Here is a 14,599-nt window from a genome sequence, read left to right on the forward strand (position 1 = left end):
AGCTCTCTGGCTAGCTTGCTAACTTGTAGATGGGCACTGGTCAGATTGAGGTGGCCCTACTTTGCTGGATAATGTATCTGGCTAAGTAGCAATAATGAGACTTAACCGGATAAGTTAACTGGCTAAAGTAGATGTGCTCAATTGTAGATCTAGATTTAGCTGGATAACAGATATCCAGATATATAGCGCTTTGTACACAGATATTCAGTGGCATAGCTGTGCCACTAAATATCCTTGCAACAGCTGGATAAGCTATATATGGTTAAGTTCTTAGCCGGCTACACTTTCAATATCTACCTCTGTATGTTTAATTATGAGCCACCAAGAACTATGGATTGGCAGCATAGATAAATAAAATTGTCAACATCTTTTATAGCAGGGTTGGGCAAATTAAAGCCCACAGGTCAGAACAGGATGGTCTCCTCCATCCTTCTGGCCTATTTCCCACTCAATTGCCATAGTTTGAAAAAAGTGCTCCACATCTCCCCCAAAAATGAATGGTAGGCACACATTTTGATGACATCTCCCATTTTCAGGCATGCCTACTGAGTTGACCCGGCTCACAGAATGCAGAATTTCCACAGGTTCCCATTCATTGTCTTTTATGATCTGCTTCTTGCATTCTCATGATTGGCAGGCAGCACTTTCAGTTAGTATGTGACCTGGTCTGAAGTGTGTGTCCCAGAAGCCTCAGCCTGCAGTGGGAAACTAGTGGCAGGGTCAGGGGTAGGCAACTTGCAAAGGGCAGGCCACCATAACAAGCAGCACACTGCTTTGCCTTCTACCCCCTCTTGGGTGTGGTAAGTGCAAAAAGTTCTGGGGAAACCCACCAGGTGTAAGGATGGGCAATACAAGGGGAGGGGGGTGGGGTTTGAGATTCCTTAGGTACTGGTTCCAGGATGTGCATACTCTCCCCTCAATATACTCTGGTCTGGTAATAGCCACTGGGCTCACATTTTTTCCCAGCATTGGATGTTGAAAGGTTTGCATCCTTTTAGTATGGTAAAAGAGCAGTTTAATGGTGTGCTTGAATGAGTGGCAGTTCACTCTCTGAACTAAGCTAAATGTTATGCCTGTTGGTCACAGACGGCTGTGACCACTCCTGCTCACCTCTTGCTTCACGTCTTTGACTCCATGGGGTAGATTGGCAGCCTCCGCTAGCTACCTATGACCTGCCTACTGCTTCTATGCCTCCCAGGTTGGCACAGACGCCACCGACCGCCATCTTGTCATCAGGTCCCTCTAGGCGCGCGCGCGCACACATGGGCCGGTCTTATCCACATCAGGGCGGGAACCTCAAGGGCGTCTCCTCCAGATGACTTCAGGATCTGTGGATATTTAAACCTGCTGGCCCTCTCCGAAGTTGATTTGGCAAAGAGTTTCATCCTTGCTATTTCCGCCTCACTTCCAGAGGACCTGCGTTCCAGATTCCAGTTCTGACATGGACGTCTCAGGTACCTGCTCCTCGGGGGCCTCTCTCTCGTCCTGGCTATCTGTTCCTCGGAGGGCCTGACACCTGGGACTCCGTCTGCCCCATTCCCGGGGCTTCCTGGAACCAACTTGCTCTTTGTGAGTACTTTGCTCTGCGGATCACTTCCTACCTACCAAGTGCCTATTGGGTGTACCCTGTGCTGAGGGCCATTACCATTGCTACAGAAAGCTCTGTCAGAGGTGTCTGCTCTACTTCGCTATCGAAGACCTCACAGGCACTTCCCGCCTTGCGGAACGCTACTAGACTGACCGAGGACCCTCAATGGTGTACCCCAAGCTGCGGGCCATTACCACTTCCACCTTGGGCCTCGACTGTGCTCCTCGCTCTGTGGGCCACTGTCACCTCTTCTGAAGACTTCACCTGCATATCCTACTCTGCGGGCTTTTACCATCACTACCGAGGACATCATTGGTGTACCCCGCTTCGCGGGCCACTACTATCTCTATCAAGGCCTCTTCGGTGTACCCAACTTCGTGGGCCACTACCATCGCTACACGAGACCTCTCCAGTGTACCCGCTTCACGAATTAGTATCCGTGCTATGGAGGTATTCCCTCAGGGCACTACCTATCCCATCGACCCTGTGTCTCAGGACCTGTGTGACCATCTCTCTCTGGCACCTCCCGCTCCACGGGTAGTGCTTCTATCTCTATTAATAAAGACTCTATTCATTCTGTGCCTTCCTTAGCTGAGACCTAGCCTCCAGACAATGAGGCCCACGGGGCTCTTCCCAGTGGGCGGTAACACCTCTCACTTTGGCTCAGGGTTCACACACCATCTGATACCTCAGAATCCTAACACTGAAGAGTGGTTGATCAGTGCATACATTGCAGACTAATAAACAGGGGAAAACCAGAGTCTAGAGTAAAAATAGAGAGAGCACGGGAGAAAGAAAGAGGGTGAAGAGAGAGAGGAGAGGAAGAGAGAGAAGAAGAGAGGGAGAGAAAGAGCATGGAGGGAGAGAGTAATAGAGTCAGTGAAAGTGGTAGACAGGGAGACGAGAGAATGAATGGGAGAGAAAGAGAGAGATAAGAAGTGAAGGACTGGGAGAGCAGGAAGATGAGGAGAGAGGATGAGGGACAGGGGAAGAGAGGGAGAAGGAGAGAGGAGGAGGGGAGTGAATGGGAGAGGAGGAAGAGAGAGAGGAAGAGAGGAATAAAGTGAGTGGGGTGGAGGACTATAGAGAGAGGAGAGAATGAGTGAGAGAGGAGGGAAAGGATAAGAGAGTGAGTGGGAGTGGGAGAGGAGGGAGAGAGAAGCATAGTGAGAGAGGGGTATGTGAGAGCACTCTATTTGACATAGTTCCAAAAGGATACCATCACCCAACCCCCTCACTCTGCTCATGTTGCTACCAATGGGAACGTCATCCCCCTCGGCCCTGAATACTGTCCAAATCAAGTGATGTGGCTCCGGTTGAAAAACGTTTGCCTGCCCCTGTTTTGGAGCTTTGCAACTGAATAAAATAAGATTTATTTCAATCAGCTTTCTTATTTTTCTGCAAATGTGAACAATTTTTCAAAGTCTCCAAATTGCTCCCATCACTAGTAATAGAGGTATATGGCTGGCTATGGCAGCATTCTAGAACAGACTTATGTCAACCTCAAGCAGCAGGAACTGTATTCCTGTCTGAGAGCTGCAGGAGATGAATACAAGGTGCATATGTTAGTGAATGATTAAGTGTTTGTTGGTATGTCTGTGGCAGAGGTGGGGGTATAAATATGGCACCTCTGGTGGCAACTCCTCCTATACATTCCAAATAACTTTTATCAGGCTATGACAAATAATTTCTTTTTTTATGCCAACTATATCCAGAATATCTATGCTTTTTAAACAGTTATTTAGTTTTTTGGGGGGTTTTTCCTAGCATACACCCGGAGGCCAAAAAGAATTCGAGTAACTCAAGCCTTATGAATATAGTCCACAAATAAAGATGTAAACAAATGCTTCAGAAATAGATTGATGAAAACAGCTAATGTAATGCTTTTATTTCACTTTGTCTATAAAAGAAATCGTAAAAGTATGCTGAGGAGTTTCTCAATTTTAAATGAACATATCAAATCATCTAAATGCTCTGAGGCTTGCTTTTTCATTATTAAAAAAGTCATCTGAATATGACAATTTAATTATGCCAGATATAACAGTGTGGCATTTGCAATGCATAAAGAGACTAATGTAAACAATATATTTTCTTCGAATCACCTCATTGTTTTGTTAATTATCTGAGAGTAAAATATAAACCTATATGGGTGCTATTCCAAGCTACTCTATGATGATAAGGTGCTGAAATATTACATGCTTAACAAGATATGACCTTTGAGACTCATATTAGGCTCTATGTAGAGGAAGATACATACTGTATAGATATAGATATTGATATGGAGTTTTCTATATGAGTGCATATTACTAGGGCAATGCAACGCCATAAAAAGCACCATCTACCACTAAGAAGATTCCAAGGAGTAATGAAAGCTGGAGAGATAATTTGATGAAATATTTATTACTGCCAACAAGATATGTGTTTTTCAATTCCCAAAATATGGCTTTCTTGAAAGGGATATTGATTGAGTCAATTGCACTTTTTGCACTTAGAATATTACTTAGCAAACACTTCTCAAAGATAATCTCTTTTTCTTTTTGGATCTATAACCCATGTTGTGTGCCAAATGTTTTTATAATGTTAAGACTGGAAAACACATATTTTATACAGGAAAGGAAAATAGAAAATATGAGGGTACGTCTGGAAGAATGGCTTACAAGATGCAATGCTAAATGTTGCTTTTATACTGCAAGCTAATGTTTTATTTACTGGTAATTGAGTAGTTGCTGGTATAGGTATACAACACTGCTGTGCCTTAGTTGAAATGTTCCTTCATGACTGAACCATGCTTTTATTGTTAAAAAAAATGAAAACAATCCAGCTCCTTAGCAAAACTATTTTCAAAGACATTTACCTAGGTAAATACTAAATAATGATCACCTGAGGAAAATGTGGCTTAAAATTGCCCTCCTATGCTCATTTAAATGCATATGCAGTCTTTCATAGTGCTCCTATATTTTGCTGTGTTAAAAAGACACCTTCCTGTTTCTACCAGGGGAAGAAAGCAGCATGTATACATTAGAGTCTCACAAATCTGCTTCACTTGTTGTGTTCCGCGGTCGTGGCCATCGCTACCACGTACCCCTACCTGACTGGGCCGGCGGGCCGCCGCAGCAGCGTCGGGTGGAGCGCAAATGCTGAGGACTGTGGGCCTCCACGTGCCGGCGTGGGCATCCGTGGGGGTCCCCGGGCTTGGGAGCCGTCCCTGCTCCTTCCTCGCGGCGTCTGGTGGCTTCCCCCATGGGCCGAGAATCCAAGATGGCCACTGCCATCTTGGGCGCGAGGCCGCGCCACCTCACTAGAATTAAAGGGACCTAAGCCCTTTACCTACAGCTTCTTCCAATGAACCAGAGCAGAGGAAGTATAAAAGGAGGCTTCCTCTGCTCATCCCTTGACTTGGCAACGTCCTACATAGTCAGGTCTGCTTGCTTCAGTGAGTTCTTCTACTTTGGATCCTTGTTCCTGTCTCATCTTGGTGTTCCTGGTTCCTGACTTCAGATTAGCTAGCGGTGATTCCTGGTGTGTGACTTCGGACTGGCAAGTGGCGATCCCTTGGTATACGACCTCGGACTGGTAAGCGACGACCCTCTGACACGTGACCTCGGACTTCTTCTGGACCATCATCTTCAAGGGCCCACCTAAGTCCCAGCAGCCCGGGTCCCTACGGGCTCCTCCTGAGGGGACCGCGGGCCTCCAGGGGTGAAGCTCCAGTTAGCCCTTGCTCCGAACTCTCATCTCCTTGACCTCTCAAAGGTCCACCTAAGTCCCAGTGGTCCGGGTCCCTACGGGCTCCTCCTGGGGGGACCGCGGCTTCCAGTGGTGAAGACACAGCTCCTCTCCTCGACATCACGACTCTTCGTCTGCCTCCACAGTCGCCTCAGTCTCCTGTGCCAAGGGTCAGCTGGTCATTTCTTCTCTCCTGCCTCGCCACCAGACGGGAGAACCTACGGATCCTCTTCCTAAGGTACACCATCCTCCCGTCGGCCCAAGGGTTCACAAGCCTGAGCATAGCATCACTGTTTTGAAGGGGTTAATAAACATGTAGATAAAGGTGAACCGGTGGATGTAGTGTATTTGGATTTTCAGAAGGCATTTGAAAAATGTATTCATGAGAGACTTCTAGGAAAAGTAAAAAGTCATGGGATAGTTGGTGATGTCCTTTCGTGGATTACAAACTGGTTAAAAGACTGGAAACAGAGAATAGGATTAAATGGACAATTTTCTCAGTGGAGGGGAGGGCAATGGAGTGCCTCATGGATCTGTATTGAGACCTGTGCTTTTCAATATATTTATAAATGATCTGGAAAGGAATACAACGAATGAGGTAATCAAATTTGCAGATGATACAAAATTATTCAAAGTAGTTAAATCACAAGCGGATTGTGTTAAATTGCAGGAAGACCTTGTGAGACTGGAAAATTGAGCATCCAAATGGCAAATGAAATTTAATGTGGATAAGTGCAAGATGATGCATATAAGGAAAAATAACCCATGCTATAGTTACACAATGTTAGGTTACATATTAGGAGCTACCACCCAGGAAAGAGATCTAGGCGTCTTAGCGGATAATACATTGAAATCGTCAGTTCAGTGTGCTATGGCACTCAAAAAAACAAACAGAATCTTGGGAATTATTAGAAAAGGAATGGTGAGTAAAATGGAAAATGTCATAATGCCTCTGTATCGCTCTATGGTGAGACGGCACCTTGAATACTGTGTACAATCCTGGTCGCCACATCTCAAAAAAGATATAGTTGCAATAGGGAAGGTACAGAGAAGGGCGACCAAAATGATAAAGGGGATAGAACAGCTCCCCTATGAGGAAAGACTAAAGAGATTAGGACTTGGAGACGACTAAAGAGGTTAGGACTTGGAGACGACTTGGAGATGACAAGGATGAGGGGGGATATGATAAAGGTGTTTAAAATCATGAGAGGTCTAGAATGGGTAAATGTGAATCGGTTATTTACTCTTTCGGATAATAAAAGGACTAGGGGGCACTCCATGAAGTTAGCATGTAGCAACTTTAAAACTAATCGGAGAAAGCTCTTTTTCACTCAACACACAATTAAACTCTAGAATTTTTTGCCAGGGGATGTGGTTAGTGCAGTTAGTGAGGCTGGATTTAAAAAAGGTTTGGATAAGCTCTTTGAGGAGAAGTCCATTACCTGCTATTAATTAAGTTGTCTTAGAAAATAGCCACTGCTATTACTAGCTTCAGTAGAATGGGATAGACTTAGTTTTTGGGTACTTGCTAGGTTCTTATGGCCTGGATTGGCCACTGTTGGAAACAGGATGCTGGGCTTGATGGACCCTTGGTCTGACCCAGTATGGTATGTTCTTATGTTCTTAGAGTCACTTCAACAGAAACACTCAATTCTTTCTGACTCATGTCCTTAACTTAACCATCAATGCTATCCACTGTAAATTTGATTCAACTGTCATGTTAAATGACCTTTGACCAATGTACTGTAATTGTTAGTTAAAACTTGTTTTGCAATCTGCCTTGAGGCCATTTGCAGAAATGCCTATCAATAAATAAATAAATAATAGGCATGCTATTTTGCTCACCCCTTCACTATCCACACAAATAGGTATAGAGCACACAGATGCTTAGTATGCATAATTAGCACTTTCTGATTACTTTCAAATAGAAAGCACATGCATACTTTCCCTTTCAAAATTGGCTGCAATGTACACAAACTGTAAGTTCCCACATGCATTGCAATCAATGCATACATTTCAAAATTGCCCACACCACCAACAAATTTCTAATTGTGCTCAATAAGAAGCATCAATTGAGCTCTAGGAATCTATCTTCAAAAGCAAGCTAATGAGCAAATGTCTAAGACTAGAAAAAGAAATCACTGATATTACTTACTTATTGTTTATAAATCATTGTGAATGCGAAGGGGGAAAAGAAAGAATATGTTTCTGCAATAAATTTACAAATAAGTGGACTGATAGAGAAAACTTTCATCTCCCAAATAACTTTCACATTTAAGTTAACAATATTGATAAAACAGATCCATGGAATGCATCATGTGAGATGATTATATAGGAAACAGGATGGGGTTAGTGGTTGAAAGATCACAAAATATTTCATTTTCACCTCTGTCTGTCAAGCCTCCAAGATGCAGAATTATATTAAATGGGTGGCTATATTAAACTGATCACTCTTTCATTTTGTCTCATGATAATTAACATTACAGACTTCGATATGGAATAATAATTGGCAAAAATATATAGTGACCATCTACAAAATTAATGTGGCAAATGAGGGTCCCATTTATGTTTTTCAATCAGTTGAAAAAGTAGAAATCTTTTTCATTTAATTTCAGTGTAAGTAAGTTGCAATTACAGCTGAAGAAGTAGTTTTGTTTTTGCAGAGAATAAAAGGTTGACTATTCAGCACCATTTTTCTGGCTAATTTCAGTTATAAATTATTGTTTTTTTGTTTTATTTACAATTTATTTTTTGTTATATGGAGAAAAATGAGGGAGACTAAATAATTTTATGAAAACAAGGAGAGCCCCTTGATAATAAACTTGTTTCCGCCCCTTACTGAGTAAGGGGTAAGGAAAAACACGCGTCCAACCCGTCGAACCTAATAGTGCCCTCAACATGCAAATACAAATGCATGTTGATGGCCCTATTAGGTATTCGCGCACTAATTTCTTCCAGCACTGGGAAAGTGCACAGAAAAGCAGTAAAAACTGCTTTTCTGTGCACCCTCCGACTTAATATCATGGCGATATTAAGTCGGAGGTCTGAAGAGTAAAAAAAGTTAAAAAAAAATTAAAAAAAAAAATTGGAAGTAGGCAGGCGGCTGTCGGGTCAAAAACTGGATGCTCAATTTTGCCGGCGTCTGGTTTCCGAGCCCGTGGCTGTCAGCGGGCTCGAGAACCGAAGCCGGCAAAATTGAGCGTCGGCTGTCAAACCTGCTGACAGCCGCCGCTCCTGTCAAAAAGGAGGCGCTAGGGATGCGCTAGTGTCCCTAGCGCCTCCTTTTGCCCATTTCTACCTCCAGGCCTCATTTAAATACTGTATCGCGCGCACAGGCGAGTGGTTTGTGCGTGCGCCGGGAGAGCAGGCATTTGCCCGCTCTCCCGTGGACTTTACTGAATCGGCCTGAAAGTAAGCTAATGTTGTTTATGGCATGTTTTGTTACCACCCATGATACTGAATTTTCTTTACTGAAAACTGGTGCTTTGTAGCCAGGATGTTAAAGATAGGAATTATTGTTATTTTCTAAATGCTATGTTCTGCCAATCTGATAAATAAAAGTCTATTTCCGAGGAGTATACACATTGTCTTTTACCTGACAAGATCCCAAGGAAGGTGGGAGGGCAGCTGGCAGTGTCTTTTAGCAGACAGACCCCTGCACCCTCTATCTGCACTACAAAGCTTATAGTAATAAAATCAAACCAAGCAGATAACAATATAAAAATAAAATAATAAATCAGAATATCAAAACATAAAATCATATGCAATCAAAACATAACAAGTAACTATTCATTCAAAAGCCTCTTGAAATAATAAAGCTTTAGGATGCTTTCTAAAACTTTTCAAGTCATGGACTGAGCACAATTCCATGGGTAAATCAATCCCTAATTTGGAGTCTGTAACAGAGAGTGCTAGATTTCTAGTTTCTCATATTTGGGCATCCCTTACTGTCGGACACATAAATGTTCCTTTAAAAATTAGCCAGGATGTGTGTGTGTGTGTCTGTCTGTCTGTCTGTCTGTCTGTCTGTGTCTGTGTGTGAATAAAAATATACACAAGAGAGAGTTTTCTTTTATGTGCACTATAAAGAAGTGTTAAGTGGGCACAACTGGGTTAGGGACATAACATACAAACGTTTGATTTGCAGAGCAGGTGTAAATTTTTAGTGTGTATGTTGGCATTGCTTCCATGCACACCCACTAATTTTCAAAACAGAGAATGAAGCATAACAATTGTAGAATGCAGAGATATGTTGTTGATAATGCAAATTTTCTCCTTGATGTACAAGGTAGCTGATAGAGGCAAGGCAAGGCAATGTGTGGAATGTGTATAACACTCTCTACTTATTTCAGACTTCAATGCACCTATGACTGTTTTCTAACTACTGAATAACATATTTTGTTACTTCTGTAATCCCCTGAGTGGGATTGATCCTTTACTTGGCACCCAGTGACATATAGGAAGAAAAAAAGAGACAGACACTTTATACAGAATTCCTCACAGTTTCTGTTCAACTCCTTCTCCCTCCCAGATATCTGAGTTAAATCCTTCCAATATGCAATTTCCTGTTTCTGTCTGTAGTTCACAGCATCAATAATTATACAGTCTCAGCATCCAATAAACACACAGCAGAGGAATTGTAGATTCCAACTTCTTTATCGATAGTTTGGTTAGATGATTGGATAATATTTACAGCTTAGATTTGTTTTTCTTCATCAAAGTCAATAAATAATAAACAGCAGATAGAATAAACTTGTGATTCTACTTCTTAGTCTAGTGAAAGCTTTGTATTTATACAAATGTACTCCTTGTATCCAATTTGTTACATTCCTCAGTTGAACAGATTAAAGATAGTTTCATCTTCCTTTACCTCCCAATATATTTCCTTTTTGCTCTTCCCATTGGCTATGCAATACTGACCCAATGTTTGATCAGAACTTAGTTTCAGATTTAATATCTTCCAAGAAATCCTTTATCCACCTGTTAACTTCTCAATCAGCACCAGAATGGTACTTCACTCTTTTTCTTGATTCGGTTAACTCCTTAGTTAGCACCTGGTGGGCACTAGAGATTTGCTTTGGGTTTCCATATCATGTCAGGCTTCATTTCAGGGACACCCCCCCCCCCATGGGAATTTAATTTTTCCCGCAGTTCAGGGTTGGTTTTTTTTTTCGGGGGCCCCGATTTTTGGGTTAGTGTGCACTATCAGGAGTTAGTGCTTGCTAACTCCTGATACTGTGCACTAACATGGCAGAGCTAGCGCGCGCTAACTCCTATTAGTGCGCACTAACCTGAAAATGAATTTTTAAATCGTTTTTCAGTTCTCCCGAACCATTCCGAATTAGGGGAAACAACAGGTCCCTTATAAATATAAAACTGATTTTGACATTTTTTCTTTTTTTCTTTTTCCCATTGTTTCTATGGAGTAGGTGTACTTTAGACCAGTGGTTCTCAACAAGTGTGTTGGGACACACTGGTATGTCACCAAGGGATGGCAGGTGTGTCACCAAAATTTGACATAGCAAGAATAAGCTTTCTATAACAGCCAAATGTGTTTGCTGCTTCACTAGAGAACATAAGAAGAACACAACAACATTAGAAATTGCCATGCTGGGTCAGACTGAGGGTCTATCAAGCCCAGCATCCTATTTCCAACAGAAGCCAAATAAGGCCACAAGAACCTGGCAAGTACCCAAACACTAAGAAGAGCCCATGCTACTGATGCCAGTAATAGCAGAGGCTATTCCCTAAGTCAATTTGATTAATATAAGTTAATGGACTTCTTCTCCAAGAACTTATCCAAACCTTTTTTAAACCCAGCTACACTAACTGCACTAACCACATCCTCCTGCAACTTATTCCTGAGCCTAATTGTGCGATGAGTGAAAAAGAATTTTCTCTAATTAATCTTAAATGTGCTACTTGCTAACTTCATGGAGTGCCCCCTAGTCCTTCTATTATCCGAAAGTGTAAATAACTGATTCACATCTAATCATTCAAGACCTCTCATTACTTTAAAGACCTCTATCATAAACCCCCTCAGCCGTCTCTTCTCCAAGCTGAAGAGCCCTAACCTCTTCAGCCTTTCTCATAGTGGAGCTGTTCCATCCCTTTTATCATTTTGGTTGCCCTTCTATGTACTTTCTAAATCACAACTGTATCTTTTTTGAGATGCAGCAACCAGAATTTTACACAGTATTCAAGATGTGGTCTCACCATGGAGCGATATAGAGGCATTATGACATTTTCCATTAACTATTCCCTTCTTAATAATTCCTAACATTCTGTTTGCTTTTTTGATTGCCACAGCATACTGAGCTGATGATTTCAAAGCATTATCCACTATGATACCTAAATCTTTTTCCTGGGTGGTAGCTCCTAATATGAACCAAACATTGTGTAACTAAATCATGGGTTATTTTTCCCTATATGCATCACCTTGCACTTGTCCACATTAAATTTCATCTGTCATTTGGATACCCAATCTTCAGTCTGGCAAGGTCCTTCTGCAATGTATCATAATCATGCAGAGTAAGAGCTGGTAGTTAAAATTCCTCATCACAACTTCTTATTGCTGCTTTTCCCTCAACCTCCGGATTTACGCTTAACCTTTTGAAAATCCGGCCCATAATTTCTAAATGTCTTTTTAGTAGATTTTCATGTTATTTCACAAAGTGGCTGGCAGGGAAGGGATTTTGAAGTACTATTACTGAGGGAATATCAGAATTTGAATATATTTTTTGTATGGTGAGTTGAAAGTGGCAATTTCCTAACTCTGCCCCGTATAAACTCCAGAAGGGGTCAGAACTTTCTGAGGTTCACGTTAAAATGCATGCAGGTTTGTCTGAATCGAAAATCTGTGTGCTGCATTTGCAAATCAGTTCCAAATTTATTACTGATGCAGTAATTCAAAGATTACAATTTATGAGAAAAAATAACATTTAATAATATTTTATAAGCAGTTAATGAAATTAAAGAATGTTACCTTACTCCTTCATCATTTTCAATAATAAAAAATCTAGGATTTTCTTTTTTTTTTTTTTTTAGTATAGCTGTTAAATGTAATGTGCAGTGTGTCACTTATGTGAGCATCATCTGCCAAGTGTGTCATGATGGAATAAAGGTTGAGAACCACTGCTTTAGACAATATTTAAATTGCTACTATTACTAATAGAGCCAGGACTGGAGGGTGGCAGATGCCCCTCGTGTCAAGCCCAAGGGGGAGTCATTAGCAAGGCTGCATTTATGTATTGGCATAAGAGCATACAAGGTCTTCTTCTGGATCGCAGTAGCCTCCTACAATGATTCCAGCCCAACGCTTTTGCCATTGCTACATTATGTTGCTATGATGGAGAGAAGGGTGCTTTGCTGAAACTGCCACCATTATAAGGACAGTGGTGCCTTTGCTGCTAAAGGAGAAAGACGCTGTGCCAGAGTAGACACTGGTACGTGAAGTGGTGAAGCATAGTTATGTATATCAACCCCGGGCACAGAAAAAGCTGATCCTGGCTCTGATTACTAATACTACTATCTAAACTTCAATAGTGCTACTTGATGTACGCACTGCAGTGCAAAATCATATAAGAGACAGTCCTTGCTTGTTAGAGCTTACAATCTAATCAAGACAAATGTACAACAGTATAGGGCAAAAGAGATTTGGGGAATTTCATTTATTAGACAATGATTAAATATTAATTAGGCTGTAAGTGGAACAATCAGGGGTTAAAATTTAAAAGCAGTCTTGAAAAGATGTGCGTTAGACAGGATTTAAATAAGACAAGAGAGGAAGCATAAAGCACCAACTCAGGAAGTCATCTGGTGCTTTTACATCTCAGGGAGGTGATCCCATGTGCCACTGTCAGATTGGTGCAGTCTGGTTCGCACAAGCACAGACTAGGCTCTGACAGCTGGCAGCTGAGGTATTGAAAGTTGAGGTCAGGATGATTAGAAATTAGGCAAAGATGAGGAGCAGGCTGAAGTCAGGGCTGGCAGAGTTCAGGCAGAAATGAAGGCAGGCAATGGTCAAAGCTGGAAGACTTCAGATAGAGATGAACGCAGTCTATGGCCAGGGCTGGTAGACAAAGGCAGGCTAATGACAGGACAAGCTGAAGGCAAGGACCAGCAGGGCAGGCAGGAGCAGAGCAGGGCAGGTAAAGACAGAACTGAAGCAGCTGCTGGTACTAGAAAGCAGGCAAGAACAACAGCAGGGACAGGAGTCAGAATCAGGAGCAAAACCAATACCTAGGCATAGGTATATAGAAGGACCTGTTGCTGAGTAGAGATGTGAATCGGAACCGGAATCGGTTCGGATTCCGGTTCCGATTCACATGTGGGTTTTTTTGCATCGGGCCCGATCACAGTTTTGTTTAATCGGCTGCGCCCGAGCCGATAAACAAAAAACCCACCCCGACCCTTTAAAACTAACCCCTTAGCTTCCCCCGCCCTCCCGACCCCCCAAAAAAAAACATTTTACAGGTACCTGGTGGTCCAGTGGGGGTCCCGGGAGTGATCTCCCACTCCGGGCCATCCTCCCGCTCCCGGGCCGTTGGCTGCCACTAATTAAAATGGCGCCGATGGCCCTTTGCCCTTACCATGTGACAGGGTATCCGTGCTATTGGCCGGACCCTGTCACATGGTAGGAGCACTGGATGGCCGGCGCCATCTTGTGCTCCTACCATGTGACAGGAGCTGACCAATGGCACCGGTAGCCCCTGTGACATAGTAAGGGCAAAGGCTATCGGCACCATTTTGAATACTGGCAGCCGACGGTCTGAGTGCAGGAGGTTGCTCCCGGACCCCCGCTGAAATTTTGGCAAGTCTTGTGGGGGTCAGGAGGGTCCCCCAAGACTTGCCAAAAGCCCCTGGTGGTCCAGCGGGGGTCCGGGAGCTGTTACGACCGCCGGCCGTGGCAGCCCGTGACTGGGGCCGACTGTCATGGCCGCCGGCCATGGCGGTCCGCGGCCGGGTCCCAGCACTTACCCGCGGCGTCGGGTCTCTGCTGAGGCTCCTGCAGGTGCAGGGAGCCTCCGACGACATTCTCCGCGCAGGCTGGGCCGCTGCTTGGCTGGCCGCGGGGCTCTGCTTCATGCGGTGACTCCGCCCCTTTTTCCTCTGCTGCACTAGGGCCGCGCGCACGGCTGAAGACAAGATTTAAAGGGGCCATGACAGGAAGTGTCATGGCTCCCTTCTGAAGCACCTCTTCCAGGTTCCTGTATTTAAAGGCAAGGTCTGCCCCTCAGACCTTGCCTTGGTATTGAGGTTCTGACCTGAGTGTGTTCCTGGCTC

This window comes from Rhinatrema bivittatum, chromosome 1 (genome assembly GCF_901001135.1).
Source record: "Rhinatrema bivittatum chromosome 1, aRhiBiv1.1, whole genome shotgun sequence".
Lineage (NCBI taxonomy): Eukaryota > Metazoa > Chordata > Amphibia > Gymnophiona > Rhinatrematidae > Rhinatrema > Rhinatrema bivittatum.